Source organism: Rhinoraja longicauda, chromosome 6, assembly GCF_053455715.1.
Source record: "Rhinoraja longicauda isolate Sanriku21f chromosome 6, sRhiLon1.1, whole genome shotgun sequence".
NCBI classification, from domain to species: domain Eukaryota; kingdom Metazoa; phylum Chordata; class Chondrichthyes; order Rajiformes; family Arhynchobatidae; genus Rhinoraja; species Rhinoraja longicauda.
This window is the reverse complement of record NC_135958.1, coordinates 43,782,387-43,805,657: the sequence shown is the minus strand read 5'-3', so window position 1 is coordinate 43,805,657 and position 23,271 is coordinate 43,782,387. Positions and strand designations below refer to the sequence as shown.

At 44.8% G+C, this 23,271-nt stretch overlaps 1 protein-coding gene across 8 annotated transcripts in view; it reads right to left on the bottom strand.

Annotated features, from left to right (window-relative positions):
* cbfa2t3 (CBFA2/RUNX1 partner transcriptional co-repressor 3) overlaps positions 1-23,271 on the bottom strand; it is a 116,429-nt gene that overhangs the window by 56,990 nt on the left and 36,168 nt on the right. Inside the window, exon 3 of one of the 8 annotated variants that reach the window (XM_078400903.1) lies at positions 16,666-16,721. The exons of the other annotated variants lie outside the window; for them this stretch is intronic. The gene's annotated coding sequence lies outside the window, so the exon portion shown is untranslated. The remainder of the gene's footprint in view (positions 1-16,665; positions 16,722-23,271) is intronic. 8 annotated transcript variants of the gene reach the window in all.

The following is a 23,271-nucleotide window of genomic DNA, read 5'->3' as shown; positions in this document are numbered from 1 at the left end:
AAGCGAACAGCAAACATATTACTCTTGAAAAAGAAGAGGTGTTGGCGGTCTTAAGGTGCATAAAGGTGGATAAATTCCCAGAGTACGACCAAGAGTATTCTAGGATATTATGGGAAGAAAGGGGGAAAAATGCTGGGACATCGGCAGAGATTTTTGTATGCACAATAGACCAAATAGTGCCCTCCATAATGTTTAGGACAAAGACCTATCATTTATTTATTTGCCTCTGTATTCCACAATTTGAGATTTGTAATTTAAAAAAATCACATGTGGTTAGAGTGCACATTGTCAGATTTGAATAAAGGCCATTTTTATACATTTTGGTTTCACCATGTAGAAATTACAGCTGTGTTTATACATAGTTCCCCCATTTCAGGGCACCATAATGTTTGGGACACAGCAATGTCATGTAAATGAAAGTAGTCGTGTTTAGTATTTTGTTGCATATCCTTTGCATGCAATGACTGCTTGATGTCTGCGATTCATGGACATCACCAGTTGCTGGGTGTCTTCTCTGGTGATGCTCTGCCAGGCCTGTATTGCGGCCATCTTTAGCTTATGCTTGTTTTGGGGGCTAGTCCCCTTCAGTTTTCTCTTGCAGCATATAAAAGGCATGCTCAATTGGGTTCAGGTCAGGTGATTGACTTGGCCACTCAAGAATTGACAATTTTTTAGCTTTGAAAAACTCCTTTGTTGCTTTAGCAGTATGTTTGGGATCATTGACTTGCTGTAGAATGAACTGCCAGCCAATGAGTTTTAAGATATTTGTTTGAACTTGAGCAGATAGGATGTGTCTGTACACTTCAGAATTCATTGTGCTGCTACCATCAGCAGCGGTATCATCAATGAAGATAAGTGAGCCAGTACCTTCAGCAGCCATACATGCCCAGGCCATAACACCCCCACCACTCTGTTTCACAGATGCTTTGGATCTTGGGCCATTCCTTCTCTCCTCCATACTTTGCTCTTGCCATCACTCTGATATAAGTTCATCTTTGTCTCATCTGTCCACAAGACCTTTTTCCAGAACTGTGGTTGTTCTTTTAAGTACTTCTTGGCAAACTGTAAGCTGGCCATCCTATTTTTGCGGCTAACCAGTGGTTTCAATCTTGCAGTGTTGCTTCTGTATTTCTGTTCATGAAGTCTTCTGCAGAAAGTGGTCATTGACAAATCCACACCGGTCTCCTGAGGAGTGTTTCTGATCTGTCGGACAAGTTTGGGGGCATTTTTCTTTATTATAGAGAGAATTCTTCTGTCATCAGCAGTGGAGGTCTTCCTTGGCTTGCCAGTCCCTTTGCGATTAGTAAACTCACCAGTGCTCTCTTTCTTCTTAATGATGTTCCAAACAGTTGATTTTGGTAAGCCTAAGATTTGGCTGATGTCTCCAATAGTTTTATTCTTGTTTCTCAGTCTCATAATGGCTTCTTTGACTTTCATTGGCACAACTTTGGTCCTCATGTTGATAGACAGCAATAAAAGTTTCCAAAGGTGATGGAAAGATTGGAGGAAAGACTAGGTGCTGAGAGCTCTCTTATACCTGCATTAAGGAGGCAATTAAACACACCTGAGCAATTACAAACACCCGTGAAGCCATGTTTCCCAAACATTATGGTGCCCTGAAATGGGGAGACTATGTACAAACACAGCTGTAATTTCTACATGGTGAAACCAAAATGTATAAAAATGCTCTTTAATAAAATCTGACAATGTGCACTTTAACCACATGTGATTTTTTCTATTACAAATCTCAAACTGTGGAGTACAGCGGCAAATAAATAAATGATGGGTCTTTGTCCCAAACATTATGGAGGGCACTGCAGATGCTAGAATCTAGAACAAAAGAAAATGAGGGCTGCTGGAGAAATTCAGCAGGTCAGGTATCATCTGAAGCGGGAATAATGGACAGACAAGACCTTTCATCTGGACTGAAGACTTCTCTACCTTCTTTAGCTGCAGGTGAGGTACCAGAGAAGTGGAAGGTGGCTTATATTGCACCTTTATTTAAGAAGAGTCACAAAGGCGTCAAAGATTTACAGACCACTGAGACTAACATCAGTGGTGAGGAATCTATTTGGAAACATGCGGGTTAGTCAGCATGGTTGGTAAGGCAGTAAAAAGCTCTCTCTCCACATGGTGACAAAGGAAAGCATCAAGTGCCAGATGACTGACCACGCCATATTCCTCAATAGCCCGACAGCAAGGATGAAAAGATCTATTTGGTGATCTGGGTTTGAGCAAATTGTAAAAATGTAAACATTAAGTGATTATGTACTCACCCATCTCAATTCATATCTGATGGGACAAGGCTCAAAACTGCTCATGCGATCCCTGTGGGGAAGGCCTGATGTCAGACAGTCCTCCCCCGTGTCATGTGGCTGGCATGAGCAGGAAGTATGAGCTATTAATAGGAGTTTGTGTTTGCAGCTGCGAGTGTAGACACAACTATTCTGTGGACATCTGCAATCTCACTACCAAAGGCTGTAAGTGAAGCTTTTATCTCCAAACACCTGCAATGCTTGGGAGAAGTAATAATGACAGACTATTTTGGTGATTTAAAGTTACATCAACATATATAACACTGGTGTGTATTTCCTCATCTACTGGTTAGTACAAGCATCAGTCTCAATCAAAATCCCTTCCAATAAGATAGTCAAATTAAGAAAGAGAATTCCATCAGTATAAAAGCCTAGCTGTTCAATATGGGAAGAGATAGTGTATAGTAATCTAACCCCAGATTAATACATTATTATGTTGATGATTTAAATTGCCCTGCATTCAGCAATCCACACACACAAATTATCAACTTACTTCTCAAAACAATGATCACACACACTAACACTATAAACTAACCCTATCAAACAAAGACATATGTCAAAATGGTACACAAATATCAAGCATGAATTTGATTATATATATGTTATTTCCATCAAGATTGCTCCATTTCCATCCTTAAGATGGCCAAGGATATTGTTTGTTTTTTTGGCAGGGGACTGGAATCAGAAATGGTAATACCTACATGGGTGATTCATGAATTTCATTTCTTGACTTGAATTTTTGAACTGGTTTTGCTGTCAATGAGGATATTTGAGATAAGTTGTGGATAGTTACTTGGACTCCCTATCTTGTCAGAAACTACATGATAATTCATCTTGTCTATGCTCCTTACTATTTTATAAAGTTTTGAGGTTACCCCTCAGCCTTCTTCGCTTTGGGAAAAACATTCCTAGCCTATCCAATCAGTCCTTACAACTCAAGCCCTCCATTCCTGGCAACCTCCACGTGAATCATTTCTGTAACTTCTCTGACTTAATCATATCCTTCCTTAGACTTCGTTGAGTTTGTTGTCATATGCACAGGTACGGTGAGGTACAGGAACAACGAAAATCTTGTTTGCAGAAGCATCACAGGCACATGGATTCAGAAAATATACAAAACATAAATTGTACAAGACAGCAAAAAAAATTACTTTCCAGTCAAAACATTAGTGCAAAAACAGAATTCCATGGTAGTGCAAGAGGCGGTCCAAAGTATACTGTTTCATAAGGTAGACGCAAAATGCTGGAGTAACTCAGCGGGTCAGGCAGCATCTCTGGAGAAGGAATGGGGACTTTTTGGGTCGAGATGTCAGGGGAGGGGGCAGAGGCTTGGTGATCGTTTCGCTGAACACCTCTGCTCAGTTCGTCTTAACCTACGTGATCTCCCGGTGGCTCTGCACTTCAAATCCCCCTCCCATTCCCAATCTGAGTTTTCTGTCCTGGGCCTCCATTGTCAGAGTGAGGCCCAGCGCAAATTGGAGGAACAGCACCTCATATTTTGCTTGGGTAGTTTACACCCTAGCAGTATGAACATTGACTTCTCTAACTTCAGATAGTCCCTGCTTTCCCTCTCTATCCCCTCCCTTTCCAGTTCTCCCACTAGTCTTCCTGTCTCCGACTACATTCTATTTTTGTCCCGCCCCCTCCCGACATCAGTCTGAAGAAGGGTCTCGACCTGAAACGTCACCCATTCCTTCTCTCCAGAGATGCTGCATGACCCGCTGAGTTACTTTTGTGTCTACCTTTGATTTAAACCAGTATCTGCAGTTTTTCCCCCTGTTTTTTTAACTGTTTCATACATCTTTTAAGCCCACCCTGAATATTGTTGAGTTCTTTTATGAGTCCTGTAATATAGCAACTGGAATTGCATACAATATGATTATATTCATTTAGTATTGTCACCTATACCAAAATACTTGTAAAACTGATTTGTGTGCTATCCAGCCAGATCATATCACATGAGTGCAAAAGAGAAAGTAAACATAATGCAAAATATAGTGTTACACGGGCTGGCATGGTGGCACAGCAGTAGAGTTGCTGCCTTACAGTGCTTACAGCGCCAGAGACCCGGGTTCAATCCTGGCGATGGGTGCTGTCTTTACAGTGTTTGTACGTTCTACCCGTGACCTGCTTGGATTTTCCCCGAGAACATTGGTTTCCTCCCACACTCCAAAGACGTACAGGTTTGTAGGTTAATTGCCTTAGTATTAATGTAAAAATTGGCCCTAGTGTAGGATAGTGTTAACGTGCGGGGATCGCTGGTCGGTGCAGACTCAGTGGGCCGAAGGGCCTTTGTTCGTGCTGTATCTCTAAACTAAATGAGCTACAGTACACAGCAGATTAAAAAAAAGTGCCAGGGCCACAATGAGGTAGACTGGAAGATCGGGAATAGATAAGGATCTATCTAATATCTAACATCCATCTAACATCTGCAAAGTCTGTTCAAGGATCAGATAGCAGCAGAGAAAAATCTGTCCTTGAATTTGGTTGTACATGCTTTCAAACTTTTGCATCTGCATGGACTGTGTTACCAGCTATATAAAGTTCTGTGTGGATAACGTTGTCCCTGAGGAGACTGTACACCATTTCCTCAACCAGAAGAAGTGGGGGCTTTCAGGAATGGCGACAGAGAGGAGGTGAAACAGGTGCAGAAAGACATGGTGAGACTGAGACAGGGCAAGTTTAGAGATACTGCGCGGAAACAGGCCCGACAGCCCACTGGGTCCACACCGGCAAGCAACCCTCGCATATTAACACTATCCTACATCACTAGGGTGATTTTTTACATTTACCAAGCCAATTAACCCACAAACCTGCACGTCTTTGGAATGTGGGAGTAAACCGTAGATCTCGGAGAAAACCCATGCAGGTCACGGGGAGAACGTACAAACTGGACTTTAGGAGGAGAGGAACACCCGTCTCTATCAATGGTGTGGATGTGCAGTTTACCATGTGAAGGTCGCGGACACCAATCGGATCAACAAACTCATCAGGAAGGCTGGCTCCGTCCTGGGGGTGGAGTTGGACTCATGGGAGGTGGTCTTGGAGGGGAGGATGCTCCTCAAACTGCGGAGAATCTTGGACAATACAGCTCACATGACACACTGGTCAACCTGAGGAGTACCTTCAGCAACAGACTAGTTCCACCAAGATGCAGCACAGAACGCCACAGGAGAGCCTTCTTCCCTGTGGCTATCAAACTGTACAACTCCTCCCCCTACTGTCATGGGGTACCTGTGTCGCCACTTTCGGGGAACTGTGTACCTGTACCCTTAGGTCTCTCTGTACTACAACATTCCCCAGAGCTCAGTGGCTAAATGTTGTACAAAAACGCAGTGCTGGAGTAATTTAGTGCATTAGGCAGCATCTATGCAGAACATGTATAGGTGACGTTTCAGGTCAGGGCCCTTCTTCAGTGTTACGTCTCAATCTTAGAATGCTGCATCACTTTGCACTTGTCCGAGTTAAATTCAATCTGCCATCCCTTGGCTCGCTTTCCCAGTTGATCCAGATCCTATTGTAGCCTCAGACATTTTTCACTGTCCCACCTTTGGTGACATCTGTGAACTTACTGATCTGGCCACCTACATTCTCTTCCAAATTGTTAATATGTATGACAAATAACAGTGGCCATGCATCAATCCCTGCAATACTTATAGGGAATGGATGGACAACGATCACATGCAGCTGAGATTAGTTTATCCTGGTATCATGTTCAGCACAGATATGCCAAAGGGCCTGTTCCTGTTCCATGTTCTGAAGCGATCAGTAAGAGAAGCTGGTGATGATGATGCCCATGTATCGCAAAAGTTCAGTTGTGAAATTAAACTATCAAATTATGATTAAGCTGACATTGCCTAGCAACTAGTTACCATTTCTCATTTTCACCTCCTGAAATCCCCTGGTATGTTGAAAGTTGATAAAAAGCCACACCATGAGACACAGAAGTGACAGAAAGCAGTGGCTTCTGCTTTTATCAGAGAGTGCAGCTGTGTCCGCACTTGGGACATCTGCAAGGCAGGAAATGCTTTGCTAATCGTATTGTGCTTCATTTTTATGCTACATTCCCATAGTAGAGTATTGCAGTGAGCTTGGATTCCCAATTCAGAGGGACAGTGAAATTCACAGAACCAAATTCTTAGCGAAGAAAAGGCTCCAAGTGCTAAAATGCAGGTCAAGGTCAAAAAAGGGGGCCATAGTTATGGTCAGGACTGAGCTGATACAATGCCCAGGGAAGCTGAATGAAGTCTGATCATATGGAATGGGGATTACAACACTGATTGATGTTCAGCTTCCCCAAAGTTTGATCAAAATAGTCCGATAACCAAGAGTTGGATATTTCCTCCGTTGCTTCTTCCAATTTTGAGATATCTTTGCACTCAATTCAGAAATTTCCTTGATTCACATATGTCCTGATGTGCATTAATAATCTAAAATGTAGCATAATGAATGTCAGAGGTAGGTATTTGCCCTGCAATCTACATTTTTTTTAACATGGTAATATCTGACCAAGATAGAGATAACGCAGGAAGAAAAATTTGAATAACATCAAGATCTGGTTTTAAAACTTTTAGATTGTATAAGGAAGATGGAGAATCATAATGGGTTCTGACATTGAAATAGGATAAATGAAACCACCTCCGTTAATTGTGTTTATTCACAAAATGCTGGAGTAACTCAGCAGCATCTCAGGAGAGAAAGAATAGGTGACGTTTCGGGTCGAGACCCTTCTTCAGAGTGATGTCAGGGGGGCGGGACAAAGGAAGGATATAGGTGGAGACAGGAAGATAGAGGGAGAACTGGGAAGGGGGAGGGGAAAAGAGGGACCGAGGAACTATCTAAAGTTGGAGAAGTTAATGTTCATACCGCTGGGCTGCAAGCTGCCCAAGCGAAACATGAGGTGCTTTTCCTCCAATTTCCGGTGGGCCTCACTATGGCACTGGAGGAGGCCCATGACAGAAAGGTCAGACTGGGAGTGGGAGGGGGAGTTGAAGTGCTCAGCCACCGGGAGATCAGGTTGGTTAAGGCGGACTGAGCGAAGGTGTTGAGCGAAACGATTGCCGAGCCTGCGTTTGGTTTCACCGTTGTAAAGAAGTTGACATCTAGAGCAGCGGATGCAATAGATGAGGTTGGAGGAGGTGCAGGTGAATCTCTGTCTCACCTGGAAAGACTGTTTGGGTCCTTGGATGGAGTTGAGGGGAGAGGTAAAGGGACAGGTGTTGCATCTCCTGCGGTTGCAGGGGAAAGTTCCCGGGGATGGGGTGGTTTGGGTAGGGACGAGTGGACCAGGGAGTTACGAAGGGAACGGTCTCTGCGGAACGCAGAAAGGGGAGTGGATGGGAAGATGTGGCCAGTGGTGGGGTCCCGTTGTAGGTGACGGAAATGTTGGCAGATGATTTGTTGGATACGCTGGCTGGTGGGGCGGAAGGCGAGAACGAGGGGGATTCTGTCCTTGTTACGAATGGGGGAGGGGGAGCAAGAGCGGAGCTGCGGGATGTAGAAGAGACCCTAGTGAGAGCCTCATCTATAATGGAAGAGGGGAAGCCCCGTTTCCTGAAGAATGAAGACATCTCTGATGCCCTAGTGTGAAACATCTCATCCCGGGCGCAGATGCGGCGTAGACGGAGGAGTTGGGAGTAGGGGATAGACTTTTTGCAGGAGACAGGGTGGGAAGAAGTGTAGTCCAGATAGCTGTGCGAGTCAGTGGGTTTATAGTAGGTGTCAGTCACTAGTCTGTCTCCTGTGATGGAGATGGTGAGGTCCTGAAACGGGAGGGAGATGTCGGAGATAGTCCAAGTATATTTAAGGGCAGGATGGAAATTGGTGGTGAAATGTATGAAGTCAGTGAGTTCTGCATGGGTACAAGAGGTAGCACCAGTGCAATAGTTGATGTAGCGGAGGTACAGTTCGGGTGCGAGTGCCCATAGCTACGCCTCTGGTTTGGAGGAAGTGGGAGGAGTTAAAGGAGAAGTTGTTAAGGGTAAGAACCAGCTCTGCTAGGCGGAGGAAGGTGTTAGTAGATGGGATTGGCTGGTTCTACGGTCGAGGAAGAAACGGAGGGCTTCGAGACCATCCTTGTGGGGGATGGAAGTGTAGAGTGACTGGTTATCCATGGTAAAGATGAGGGAGTGGGGGCCTGGAAACCGGAAGTTATCGAGGAGATGGAGAGCATGTGTGGTGCCTTGGACGTAGGTGGGGAGGGATTTGACCAGGGGGGATAGGATAGAGTCGAGGTAGGTGGAAATAAGTTCGGTGGGACATGAGCAGGCAGAGATAATGGGTCTGCCGGGACAGTTCTGTTTATGGATTTTAGGTAGGAGGTAGAATCGGGCCGTGCGGGGCTGGGGAACTATAACTTTGGAGGCATTAGAGGGTAGATCGCTGGAAATGGTGAGGTCCATGATGGTGCTGATGATAAAGGTCTGGTGTTTGTCGGTGGGGTCATGGTCCAAGGATAAGTAGGAAGAGGTGTCTGAGAGTTGTCGTTTGGCCTCGGTCCGGTAGAGGTCAGCACGCCAGACTACCACAGCACCTCCCTTGTCAGCGGGTTTGATGACTAAGTCAGGGTTGTTGCAAAGTGAGTGGAGGTCTGCACGTTCAGGAGGGGATAGGTTAGAGTTAGTCAGGGGAGTGGAGAATTTGAGGCAGTTAATGTCACGCCAGCAGTTGGAGATGAAAAGTTCTGGTGAGGGTAGTTGGCCAACCGGGGCAGTCCAAGAGGAGGGTGTCCGCTGGAGACGGGAGAAGGGGTCATCACTGGGGGGTGAGGACTCCTTCCCATGGAAAAAGGCTCGGAGGCGGAGGCCACAAGACAAGGAGGTACAATTGATTTGTGGTAGAAACATCGTGGTCGCTGATCACCTACCTTAGTGTCAATGTCCAGCATTACCGTAATATAACTTGATTCCTTTAATGTTCAGAAATCTATTGATCTGTTTTGAATAAAAACAACTGAATCTCAACAGCCCTCTGGGGTAGAGAACTCCAAATGTTGACCATCCTCTGCATGAAGAAATTACTCTTCACCTCAATCCTAAACAGCCTATCCCTTATTTTCAAGCCACACCCCTTGTCCTAGATTCTTCAAACAGGGGAAACATTCTTCCTGTAACTAGTCTGTCAACCCCTTTGAGAACATTGTAAGTACTTCACATTCTTTTAAACTCCAACGAATATTGTTTCAATTTTGTCATTCTCACCTCATGCAGTAATCCCACGACCTCTGGAACGGTCTCGTGAATCTTCTTCTGAACTTCCTTGATGCAAAGTCCATCCTATGTTTAGTTTAGTTGAGATACAGCGCGGAAACAGGCCCTTTGGCCCACCGTCCGCACCAACCAGCGATCCACGCACATTAACACTATCCCACACACACTAGAGACAATTTACACTTACACCAAGCCAATTAACCTACAAACATGTACGTCTTTTGAGTGTGGGTGAAAACCGAAGATCTCGAAAAAAACCCACACAGTCATGGGAAAAACGTACAAACTCCGTACAGATAGCACCCGTAGTCGGGATCCAACCCAGGTTTCTGGCGCTGCAAGCGCTGTAAGACAGCAATTCTATCGCTGTGCCCTATCTTGGAGAAGGAGACCAATACAGTACATAATCTCACCAAGGCCTTATACAATTGCAATAAGATTTCATACTTGTGGTTCTAAATACGAAAATACAATTTTCTCTTCTGAGTGTTTGCTCCATCTGCATGTTGACCATTGATTTATGTACAAGCACACACAATCTCTTATCACTTATCAAAACTCTGCTTTTTTGTTCCATGCAATAAAGTGGATGGCTTCACATTTTTCTACCGTATACTATCTGCCATAGTGCCAGTTACTCAATCAGCTTGTCCATTTCCTCTTGAAACCTCTTCACATTCTCCTCAATTTTCTTCACCCAGATCAGCAAACTTAGTAATGTGATATTTGCACCCCCAGCTCAGTCATTGATGTAGATTGTGTATAGCTGGAGCCCAAGCATCAATCCCTACAATACCCCTTGGTCACTGCCTGAGAAGGATCCATTGTTTCCCACTCTTCACCTTCTGTCCAATAACTAATTCTCAATAATCCCAAAACAATAATCCCAATTCCAACCACATAAACCAACCTCCTCTACGGAACCTTATCAACAGCCTTTGGGAACTCCAAATACAGCACATATATTCAGAAATCAGCAGGAGACATCAAAAACAAGAGGTTTTGATTTTAAGAAGGCTACAGAAAAAGATCTGGGGATTATATGGACATAAATGGTTGAAATATTTTAAGTCAGGTAGGTTTTTAAGCAGTTTAGTTCAAACACATGGGATTCTGGGTTTTACAAATAGAGGCATGGAGGACAAGAACAAAATCATGATTGACCTTTATAAAGTACTGGTCTGAACTTCAGTAATATGTCCAATACTGCACATCATACTATCATATTCAGGAAAAGTGTGAAAGCTTTAGAACACCTGCAGAAAAGATTAATGAGAATGATTCAGAAATTGACATGCTCAGGAACGAACGAGGCTACAGAATGTGGTAGATATTTCCCAGTTGATCAAGAGTACTGACCTCCCCATCATTAAGGGTATTTACAGAAACGCTGCCTCCATTGAATTCAGCCACTTTAACGTCGTCTTCAATCCTCCCGCCATTTGCTTCTCAATTCTTAAGTTGGTTAAGTCGGTATAGAATTGGATGATCTATTCTCCATGCTGCAACATCAGCTTGCATTTCAAGGATTTTACATGGAAACATAGAAAATAGGTTTTAAGAGCAAATGTGTTTTGAGCGGGTGGTGGAAATAGTGAATGATGATTTCTCAGACTTATGATTCATTGCACAATAATCTACTGGACCTCATAAAAGCACCTATTTAAAGATGCTATGAAAGAAAAGTAAATCTCTCATCCAGGAACACTCAACAGCGAACCCTCCCGACCAACACATGACCATAGGCCTGCACCCCAGCAGTCTGGTGCACCTGATCTTCACGTACAGTTATGTTCAATTTAATACATTTCAAAGCAAAAATAAAAGCCGAATCTTCAAAAAGGCACTTTATTTCAAATGCTGAAAAATGGGAACACTCTCTCATCTGTAGGCGATGGAAGGGTTGTGCTTTTAATGAATGCCTAACAGCAGTTGTGTGTGCAGACCACCATTGATTAACAATGAGCAAAGTATTGACACAACACAAGTGTTAAGCTAAAGCACCAGTAATTGGAGTTTAGTTACCTGAGCAATGCAAAAGGGAAAGGCCCAACTACAGTTATTGCATAGACAGCATCTCTGGAAAAAGGAATAGGTGACATTTCGGGTCGAGACCCTATTTCAGACCTGAAATATCACCTATTCGTTTTCTCCAGAGATGTTGTCTACCCGCTGAGTTACTCCAGCTTTTTGTGTCCATCTTCGGTTTAAACCAGCATCTGGAGTTCCTTCCCACAGTTATTGGATTTTGCATTTTGGTCCTGGCTTCACAAAGGAGCACACAATTAACCTCCCAGAAATCACCAGAAATATCGGGTCCCGCAAGAGGGAGAAGCCAAATTAAATCAATATTAGTCGGGAGAAGGTGTTATAGAAATTGGAGATTAGAATATCGATAAATCTCAGGGTCCACAAGTCTGCATTTAAGAGTACTTAAGGAAATGGTCTAGAAATAGTAGCTGGTCACTTTTCAGCATTCCTTAGACCCTGGAACACTTCACATACTGGAGGGTAGCTGATATGACCTTACTATTGAAGAAAGGAGGTAGAGATAAAACAAGGAACCAAAGACTGGTTAGCTTAACATTAGTAAGGGTGAAAATGCAACATATAATGGCAGTGCATTTGGAGAAGCGTGACAGGATCACACAAACAAATCTAACAGAATATTTTGAAGATGCAACTAGCAGAATAGATGATACTAGACCAAGTGGACCCGTTGGGCCCAAACCTCTGCTGCATTGGTGCAGCACCCTCTCCTCCCCCTTCCCCTACCCTCTCCCCCCTCCCCCTCCCCTTCCTCTCCCCCCACCCATCCCCCTCAACCCCCCTTATCCTCCTCCCTCCACCCTTCCTAGAAGATAGGTTTAAACTTTAAGATGTGAATATCTTTAAAAATATAAAGATTTCAATGAAACTTCTTCCATTAGCACCAAAGGGTCGACGGTAAGTAAGGTGGGCCTAAAATTGTCGAACTATTGTGTACCATTTTGGCTGTAGTTCAGGAACAAACAAACAAACAAACAAACAAGAGTTTTAGTATATAGATTTGGATAATGCGTGCAGTTCTGGTTGCACCATTACAGGAGGGATGGGGAAGCTTTGCAAAGGGTGCAGAGAGGTTTACCAGAAAGATACCTGGATTAGGGAGTATTAGCTATGGGGCGAGGTTGGTCATACCTGGATTGTTTGCTCTGGAATGCCGGAGGCTGCGGGGAAGCCTGATAGAAGTATAAAAAATTATGAGGTATGGATAGATAAACAGTCAGAACCTTTATCCCAGGATTGAAAAATCAAATACTAATGGGCAAAGCTTTATGGTGAGAGAGGCAAAGTTTAAAGGAGATGTGCGGGACGAGCTTTTTACTCAGAGTGGTGAGTGCCTGTGGTGGTGGTTGACGCAGATGCAATAGTAACATTTAAGAGACTTTTTGATAGGCATATGGATATGCAGGGAAAGGAGGAACAGACACCAAAACATTATGACCACTGACAGGCGAAGTGAATAACATTGATTATCTTGTTACAATGGCACCTGTCAAGGGGTGGGATATTAGGCAGCAAGTGAACAGTCAGTTCTTGAAGTGGATGTGTTGGATACAGGAGAAATGGGCAGGAGTAAGGACTTGAGCGACTTTGACAAGGACCAAATTGTTATGGCCAGACGACCGGGTCAGAGCATCTCTGAAACGGCAAGGCTTGTGGGGTGCTCCCGGTCAGCAGTGGTGAGTACCTACTGAGGAAGGACAAACAACAAACAGGGTGTTGGGAGCCCAAGGCTCATCAATGCGCGAGGGCAACGGCTATCCTGTCTGGACCGAACCGACAGAAGGTCTACTGTGGCACAAGTCTCAGAAAATTTTATTGGTTGTCACGGGAGGAATGTGTCACAATACACAGTGCTTCGCACCCTGCTGCATATGGGGCTGCACACGGAGGACCAACAGCATATTAGGCAGGTGGTCATAATGTTTTGTCTCATCAGGTGATAATGTTTTGGCTGATCGGTGTATGTATTTTGTGACGGTAGATAAGCAATTGTCTTGGCATCTTTTTGGCACAGACATTACAGACTGAAGGGTCTGTTCTTGTGTTGTACTGTTCCAGTGGATATTGTGTATTTGGACTTACAGTGCAGTTTCTATAAGGTCCCATTATGGGAGAAGAGAATATTAACCTCTTGCCTCATAAGAACTTAGCATTCCAAACCTAACCACATGATATTGGGGGTAAGATGCTGAAATGGATAGAGAGCTAGTTGGCCAACAGGAAACAAGGATATGGAATAAATGGGTCATTTTTCATGTGGCAAGCAATGACTAGTGTGCTTGAATCCCAACTATTCACACTTATAGATTAAATAGTTTGGATGAGGGAATTAAATATACCTCCAAGTTTGCAAACAATGCAAAACTACGGTGGAAGATGGAACAAGGAGGATGCAGAAAAGCCTCAGTGTGATTTGGACAGGATGAGTGCGTGCAAATAGATGGCAAGATACATCATAATATGGATAAATGTAAGATTAGATACATTTGGGGCAGCCACAGAAGGGCTATTTGTTAAATAGCGACATACTGGGAGAGGGATGGATAAATGGGAGCCGGAATCCTTGTGTAACACTCACTGGGAGTCAGCAGCAGGAATAGCAAACATTGACAAGGCAAGTGGTACATTGAGGTTTAAAGGAAGAGGATTTGAACAGAGAGCAGCACTGTCTGGCTGTAAGGTTGTTTAGTAAAGGTTCACCAGACCAAGCACTAGCATGGCAAAACTAATATGTGGAGAGAGCTTGGGCCATCATGTTTATATTCACTAGAATTTAGAAGAATTAGAGGGGATCTCATTGAACCTAGAATTCTAACAGGTCTGGACAGATGACTTCCAGTGGGGGAGTCTAAGACCAAAAATGGTCACAGTCTAAAGATAAAGTGCAAGCTATTTAAAAGTGATATGACAAGAAAGCAGGAACAGTTCACTATACTTGGATGATCAGTCATGATCACGCTGAATGGGAAAGCATGCTTGAAAGGGGATTTTCTATCTGTTTAGCCCCAATTGTTGGGGAAAGATTCTGAAAAATCCCACAGGATTATTGTAATAGAAAGGACTGCAGATGCTTGTTTATACTAAAGATAGACACAAAATGCTGGAGTAACTCGGCGGGTCTGGCAGCAATTCTGCAGAAAATGGATAGGTGACATTTTGGGACAGAAGACTTCTACAGAACTGATTGTCTGGGGGGTTCTTTTTGTTCTGGGCTTTTCTTTCTTCCAGTTCCTCTCACCCCACCCCCACAATCAGACTGAAGGGTCCAGACCCTGGATGAAGGGATTAAAAGTACCATTAGCTAATTTGCAGATGATACAAAGCTGGGTGGTAGTGTGAACTGTGAGGAAGATGCTATGAGGTTGCAGGGTGACTTGGACAGGTTGTGTGAGTGGGCGGATGCATGGCAGATGCAGTTTAGTGTGGATAAGTGTGAGGTTATCCACTTTGGTGGTAAGAATAGGAAGGCAGAGTATTATCTGAATGGTGTCAAGTTAGGAACAGGGGACGTACAACGAGATCTGGGTGTCCTAGTGCATCAGTCACTGAAAGGAAGCATGCAGGTACAGCAGGCAGTGAAGAAAGCCAATGGAATGTTGGCCTTCATAACAAGAGGAGTTGAGTATAGGAGCAAAGAGGTCCTTCTGCAGTTGTACAGGGCCCTAGTGAGACCGCACCTGGAGTACTGTGTGCAGTTTTGGTCTCCAAATTTGAGGAAGGATATTCTTGCTATTGAGGGCGTGCAGCGTAGGTTTACTAGGTTAATTCCCGGAATGGCGGGACTATCATATGTTGAAAGACTGGAGCGACTAGGCTTGTATACACTGGAATTTAGACGGATGAGAGGAGATCTTATCGAAACGTATAAGATTATTAAGGGGTTGAACACGTTAGAGGCAGGAAACATGTTCCCAATGTTGGGGGAGTCCAGAACAAGGGGCCACAGTTTAAGAATAAGGGGTAGGCCATTTAGAACTGAGATGAGGAAAACCTTTTTCAGTCAGAGAGTTGTGAATCTGTGGAATTCTCTGCCTCAGAAGGCAGTGGAGGCCAATTCTCTGAATGCATTCAAGAGAGAGCTGGATAGAGCTCTTAAGGATAGCGGAGTCAGGGGGTATGGGGAGAAGGCAGGAACGGGGTACTGATTGAAAATGATCAGCCATGATCACATTGAATGGCGGTGCTGGCTCGAAGGGCCAAATGGCCTCCTCCTGCACCTATTGTCTATTGTCTATTGACCCGAAACATTCTCCAGAGATGTTACCTGACCCACTGAGTTAATCTAGCATTTTGTGTCTACCCACAGAATTATTCTCTTGTTATTAATAGCCCTTGCCAATAAAAAACAGCTTAATTTCCACCTTAACAGCAAGCACACAGATGACCCTCATCGAAAAGGGCGACTGTGAATTGAGCAGGAAGTGAACAGCATGGGTGTACACACACCAGTCTGAAACCATCTATGTGCAAGACCTTACATGATAAGTGTCTCTGACTGTACTCACTATGTTGTTCTCACAATGTAAGGACTTTAGTAATTTCAGGAATCGTCCAAATGCCAACTTCTTCACTTCAAAATGCAACTATCAGGTATAAATAAAGTTTAGCATCCCAGTGTGCAGAACCTCTAATTTAGACAGACTTAATCACATAGTTGATTATTAGTGAAGCACCCTAATTGGATATCAAAAGTTACTACTCCCCACTAACATACAGAGTACATAGCATGGAACATCCCCCATTTCTCAAAATCATATTCCACATCTCTCAATTTGGACAGCTAGATCTGGGAGCGTGTACTATTGTGGGGAGATCATAGCCAAACATGTCCCACACAGATTGCTGGATAATTATCAAGACAAATCTAATCCGATGTTCTTGCCAGCAACATTTGTTCATGATCACTGTCATCCTCTCCCTCCCAACATTCTCTTTCTACTCACTGGTGCTGGTAACAATTAAAAGCAAATACCTAGGCAACTCCTGCACGCAGAGGTTTCAGTGGTATCTCCCAGCACCTCTGTTAGTCTGTATTTATCACAGCGCAGAAACCAAAACAATGTACAAACTGCAGGAGCTCACTGTTGACTCACCAATGTGTACTTTGCAGTGGCGTCCTTGGTTGGATTATTCCTGTCCCCTTCGTGCACTGAAATACAATTCACGTTCCTTTCAATTATTGTGCTGAAACTCTAGCAAACACAACTTTTGACGTAAACTTCATTCCTTGCAATGAAGCAGCTATTTAGCTCAGTCTAACAGAATCCCCCTTCGCAGCTTGTGCCTAGAGACGGCCGTGTTTCTGGCCATGTTTATTACTGAAGGAGGTGTGAGTGTGCTGTGGGTGGAGATGTGCTTTCTGCCACAGGGGAAACGGCAGGTCTGTGCAGAATGATAAAGCTCTGAGACACAGTAGCGGTTTCCCAGTCAGGAACCAGCTGTGACCAAACCCATCGGCTCTTCCCCTCCTGCAATTCCGGCATCAGTTTCCCGCAACTTCCCTCTCAATGCAAACTAGGACCATGGTCTCTACCCAGCACCATGTGTAAAGGTGCACAGCCTCAATAAAGCTGGGTATAAAGCACCATAAAGCTAGCCTGTTAAATACACTAAGAACACAGATTCAGAACTATTTAACATTGATTTGATTTGCCTCATAAAATCTCCAGAAAGAAGGAACGAGAAAAGATTTCAATCATAGAGCAGGAAAGAGCAGGGTATTTCTCTTTACAATGCATACAAATAAAAGCATACCTTGAAAGAAGTACGTGGATCAGTTTGCAAAATATCTTGTGTACCAATCAGAGTCAGCAGCACATGCAGCAGCCATTAAAGACATGGTTCCAAGGTGATCCACTGTGCAAGTTTCAGGCTCAGCTTGCTTCTAAGCGAGGTGGGCTCTCTTGTGCCTACATCCCTTTACCTTCCTCCTGTCACAACCACCCCCATTTCCATCCACCCTTTGCTCTTACTTGCTGAGACTACCAATTTTCTCATCCTTATAAATAAATCCCATCATTGCCCAAGTGCTATATTTACAACCTCCACCAATCCTCCCAGCGCCCACGATCTGTGCTCCTCCAACTGCAACATTTTGCACATCTCCAGTTTTCATCTCCCACTCCACCTGCATCACTTCACTGGTGGACATGCATTCTGCTGCCTCGGCAGAAATTTTGGAATTCTCTCCCTAAATTACTTCAGACCTCCTCCTATAAAATGTTTACGGCTCTTTGTCCAAGACTTTGGTCTTAATATTTCACGTAGTTGAAAGTGTAGGAGCAGGAGCTGGCCCTTCAAGTTTGCTCACAGCTAATTGAAAAATCAGCAGTCCTTCTACCTCAAAACCATTTTACTCCAATCCCAATTTCCTTTAAAATCTATAAATTCTGTTTTGAAAGAATCTGATTGGCCCTCTAGGTAGAGAATTCCAAACATTTGCTACGTGAGGAGGTCATGATGGAGTAAGAAGATTGGGTGATTGTCTCCTGGAGCACCTCTGTTCAGTTCACTGGAGATATCAAGCTTGGCCGCTGGACTTAACATCGCCAGTGCGGCTCGGCCGCGGGACGTTTCAGTGCCCGGTGCGGCTCGGCCGCTGGACTTAACATCGCCCGGTGCGGCCGCGGGACGTTTCGGTGCCCGGGGCGGCTCGGCCGCGGGGCCTTCCATCCCCTTGCGGGGGCTGTGCGTGTCGGTTGCCTCGGCAGGGGTCGAGCTGCCTGTCCGTGGGTGCGGGGGGAAGAGAGGGGAAGTTTTGTTGCCTCCATCACAGTGAGGGGGTGTTTGGAGTCACTGTGATGGATGTTTGTGTTGGGGTCGTGTGTCCTGTGTTCTTTTCTTTTTTGCTGTGTCTTGTGACTGCTGAAATTTCGTTCGGTATTTATACCGAATGACAATAAAGTTTTGTTATACTGTTATACTGTCAGTTTAATTCTCCACCCCCTCTGATCTATTACACAACTACAATCAAATTATGTACAAGTAGAACATGTAGGGAAAGAGAAAAATACCAGAGTGCAGAATATAATGTTGCAGTGTTATACTGTTACAGTTCCAGAGAAAGTGCAGGATGAAAAAATGCAAGGTCTGCAATGAGGTAGGTTGGGAAATTGTGACTACACCCGTAGCTCTATCTTCTGCCTGATGGGAGAGGGGAGAAGAGGGAATGGCAAGAGTGTAGATGGTCCTTGATTATGCTGACTGTTTTCCCAGGGCAGCACAAAGTGTAGATGGTTTTAATGCTGTGGAGGCTGGCCTATGTGATCTACATCCACATCCCTGCAATTTCTTGTGTTCTTAAGCAAAGCTTTTGCCAAACCATGCTGTGATGCATCCCAATAGAATGTTCTCTATGAGTTTGGTTGGGATTATTGTGTTGAAGGTGGAGCTAAAATTAATAAATAGGAGTTTGACTTGAGTGTCTTGTTTCAGCTGTTTCAGCAATGAATGTAGGTGGGGGAGATGGCATTAGGGAGATGGCACCTGTCACAACGGTAGGCAAACTGCAGTGGATTAAGGCTGTCTGGAGTTAATGTGTGCCATGACCAGCCTCTCAAAGTATTACATAATAGTGGATATCGGATCCATTGGACAGTAATCATTAAGGCATGCTACCTTATTTTTCTTTGGCAGCAGGATAGTGGTTTCCTTAAGGCAAACAGGAACCTCAGGATGGAGTAAGGAGAGGTTAAATATGTGCTTAAATACTCCTGCAAGCTGGTCCTCAGGTTCTGAAGACGAGACCGTGGACTCCATCCGGGCTAGCATTCAATAAATGCAAATTGTGACAGTGAAGAATGGAAAGTTACAATAGAGGTTTGATCAAAATTCACAAGATGCAGTGGCCTGGCCCCTTTAGACACTACACATATATTGGAATCCTTCCAGCTTCCATGTAACTTTAGAAACGATGTGATGAGGTAGCTTAAAATTGAAAACTAAGTTCCGGCATAGCCAATTTTACAGATTAGCAAGAATGTGGTCAGAAACAAGTCCAGTTGAAGTATTGTTACGAAATATGCATCAAATGAAAAAACAGACTATTGCTTTATTTTAGTTTAGTTTAGTTTATTTAGTTTAGCGATACAGCGTGGAAACAAGCCCTTCGGCCCACTGGATCAGCGCCGACCAGCGATCCCTGCACATTAACACCATCCTACACCCACTGAGGAAAATTTTTACATTTACCAAGCCATTTAACCTACAAGCCTGTACGTCTTTGGAATGTGGGAGAGAAAACCCATGCAGGTGACGGGGAGAAGGTATAAACTCCGTACAGACAGCACCCAGAGTCAGGATCGAACGCGGGTTTCCAGCGCTGCATTCGCTGTAAGGCAGCAACTCTACCGCTATTTAATATATTGTTTTAAACTTAATCATTTGGGCACAAGTAGAAAAAGTTTGCATGGCTGAGAACAAGGGAAATGTTAGACTGCAGAAAGATAAGGATGTCGGGTCAATTGTGCAGCAAGGTGGCCAATGCAATTTAACCCCCAAAGTGTTGATTTTTATTTTATAACATTTCCATGATCTATCAATTCCCTTGCAAGAGCAGCATTTATTCTCCATCCCTCAATGCTGAGGCACAGTGCTATCATATTAAACCACTTAGTTGTAGTAAAGATATTCTTCCAGTGACGTTGGGGAGGGAACTCCAGGATTCAGTGACACTGAAGAAACACCAACGTATTTCCAAATCTGGATGGTATGAAAGTGGTGATAAAGAACTTGCAGATGTTGCTGTTCTGTGCGCTACTCCTTCTTGGTATTAGATAGCACTAATTTGGGAGTGGCTGTTGGTATAGCCTAGACGACTAAATGCTGTACACCAGGTCATAGAGGGGATGAATGTTTGGATAATTAATAGTCAGCCATACAGTACAGAAACAGGCCCTTCAGCCCAACACATCCATGCCAACCCATACATGCTAGTTCCATATCCCTCTAAACCTTTCCTATCCATGTACCTGTCGAAATGTCTTTTAAATGTGGTTATTGTACCCGCCTCAACCACTACAAGTAGCTCATCTATATACTAAAACTCTTGTTTGTTCGCTTGTTCCTGAACTACAGCCAAAACGGTACACGATAGCGCAATAATTTTAGGCCCACCTTACTCACCGTCATCCCGTAGTCCTATAGAACAAGTTTAATTGAAATTGGTGTTATATTTTTTAAGTTATTCACATTTTAAAGTTTTAAAAAACACGCGTGCTCAGTTGGGGCCCGTTGATCTTGGGTAGCAGCAGGGCTCAGCCACCTGCCTCTTGGGGGCGGGATTTGCCGGCTCTGAAGTGACGGGAGAGTCAGGCCTGGTGTCGGGGGAAGCAGCTGGAGCCTGGGCCTGGGGTTGGCCGAGGGGAAAGGCGGCAGCAGAGACTGTGAGGCCATTGGTGGAGATGTAGGCAGAAGCCTGGGCCTGGCCCTGCCCTCGGCTCCTCTCCCCGGCCGGAGGTAGGGGGGGGCGGGGCGGAGGGAGGGGGAGGCGGAGGGAGGGGGAGGCGGAGGGAGGGGGAGGCGGAGGGAGGGGGAGGCGGAGGCGGAGGGAGGGGGAGGCGGAGGGAGGGGGAGACGGAGGCTCATTCCTGAATGAGTCGCCTTGTGGGAATACTACGATTGCAATGTGTCGCGGGACGAGGGACCACAGGCAGGTCGGCGGGGAGATGATCTGGTGGAACTTCGTCAGGCCTGGGGAGGGGCAGATCAGGCACTCCAGTGTCCACACGATTCGGCACCGGGGTGTCCGACTGCTTGGTTCTGGTCAGGCTCTGCGCAGTCTTCGCTGGAGGAACGCGGCTTCTTAATTGGTCATCATGCCGTCGGCACTGTCGTTCTTGTCCTTGGACGGTGTACGTTTGGGTTCCAATGTGAGCCATGATCGTGCCAGCACACCACTTGTTTTGCTTGGTCGTATAATTGCGGTAATATACGTAGTCACCAATGTCGAATTTGGACTTGTTCGACTTTGTTGGCTGAGTGCGTAAGTTACAGGTCGGGTTCAAAACTGATAGGGGAGAGCGCACTTGACGTCCGAGCATCATCTCCGCTGGAGTTCGACCGGTAGTGCAGTTTGGAACGGTTCGATATTGCTGTAAGAAATCGCGCAATGCCAATTGTCTCGATTTCTTTTCAATTCCTACAGCACGTTTCATGGCTTGCTTGAAAACGCCGATGAGCCGCTCCGCCTCATCATTTGAGAGTGGATGAAAAGGTGCTGATGTCAGATGCATAATTGCGTGATGTTTGCACCAGTCACTGAACATTTGCGAGGCAAATTGAGGTCCATTGTCGCTTACGATTGTTAAGGGCAATCCCCAAATGGCGACCAAATTGTCGAGCGCAGAAGTAGTTGTTTCGGTGGTTGGATATTTATTCATTTGGATAACATGTGGACATTTCGAATGGGCGTCCATGACGACCAGCCACATGTCCTCCAGCAACGCTCCGGCAAAATCTTTGTGGATTCGCTGCCATGGTTGGTCAGGGACAGGTCATGCGGAAGTCTTTTCCAGCAGATTCGGCGCTGTTTCGGCACATGGTATGCAGTCCTTGCAGTGGTCGGCTATTTTGGCCTCTATATTCGGCCACCACACATGCATGCGGGCGAGCGCCTTCCAATGTCCTCCCACTCCACACAGTCCACCAAACATCACAACAACATTCATTGCCATGCCCTCAATCACCTTCATCACCCGATCAAAAAAGTCAAGTTTGTAAGACTTGCCGTTGGAGTCATGGCCAATATTAATCCCTGAACAACATTTTATGGTCACTACTACACAGTGCTGTGTTAAATTAATTTCCATGTTTCCTACATTACAACAGCAATCATCCTAATTGGCTGTGAGCCACCAGGATGAGCTGAGAATATGAAAGCTCATCAACGCATCTATTCTTCAGAAGACTGAGATTCGACATGTTGCTGAATACTTTAATCAACCTTTTACAACTGTACAGTGGCGAGCATACTAACTGGTTGCATCACACCTTGGGTCGGTAACTCGTGCGCTCAAAAACAAAGGAGGCTGCAGAAAGTGGTGGATGCTGCCATCATAAGTACTGACCTCCCCATAATTGAAGAAATCTACAGGAAGCTACCGCCTCAAGGCAGAAGCTATCAAAGACCATACCATCATCGCCACCCTCTCATTTTGCTACTACCACTGGAAAGGTACATGTGCCCGAGAACCAGTACAGCTTCATCCCTCAATCATCAAGCTCTTGATCAACATTGCACAACCCGAGCCATTATCTATCTTAATACTGAACTATTATGAACTTTTAAAATCAGCTTGCATTCTCCTCCGCCTAGCGGATCTGGTCCTCACTCTCAACAACTTATCCTTCAACACCACCCACTTCCTCCAAATCAAAGGCGTAGCCACAGGCACTCGCATGGGCCCCAACCACGTCTGCCTTTTTGTAGGGTACGTTGAACAATCCCAGTTCCAGGTTTACACTGGCTCTATCCCCGAACTCCACTCTGCTACATTGACGACTGCATTGGTGCTGCATCCTCCACCCATGCATTCCCAATTCCTCTGTTTACGCCGCATCTGCGCCCAGGTTGATGTGTTCCATACTAGGACATCAGAGATGTCCTCATAACATAACATAACATAACAAAACTTTATTGTCACTCGGCACAACACCGAACGAAATTTCAGCAGTCACAGCAAAAAAAGAAAAGAACACAG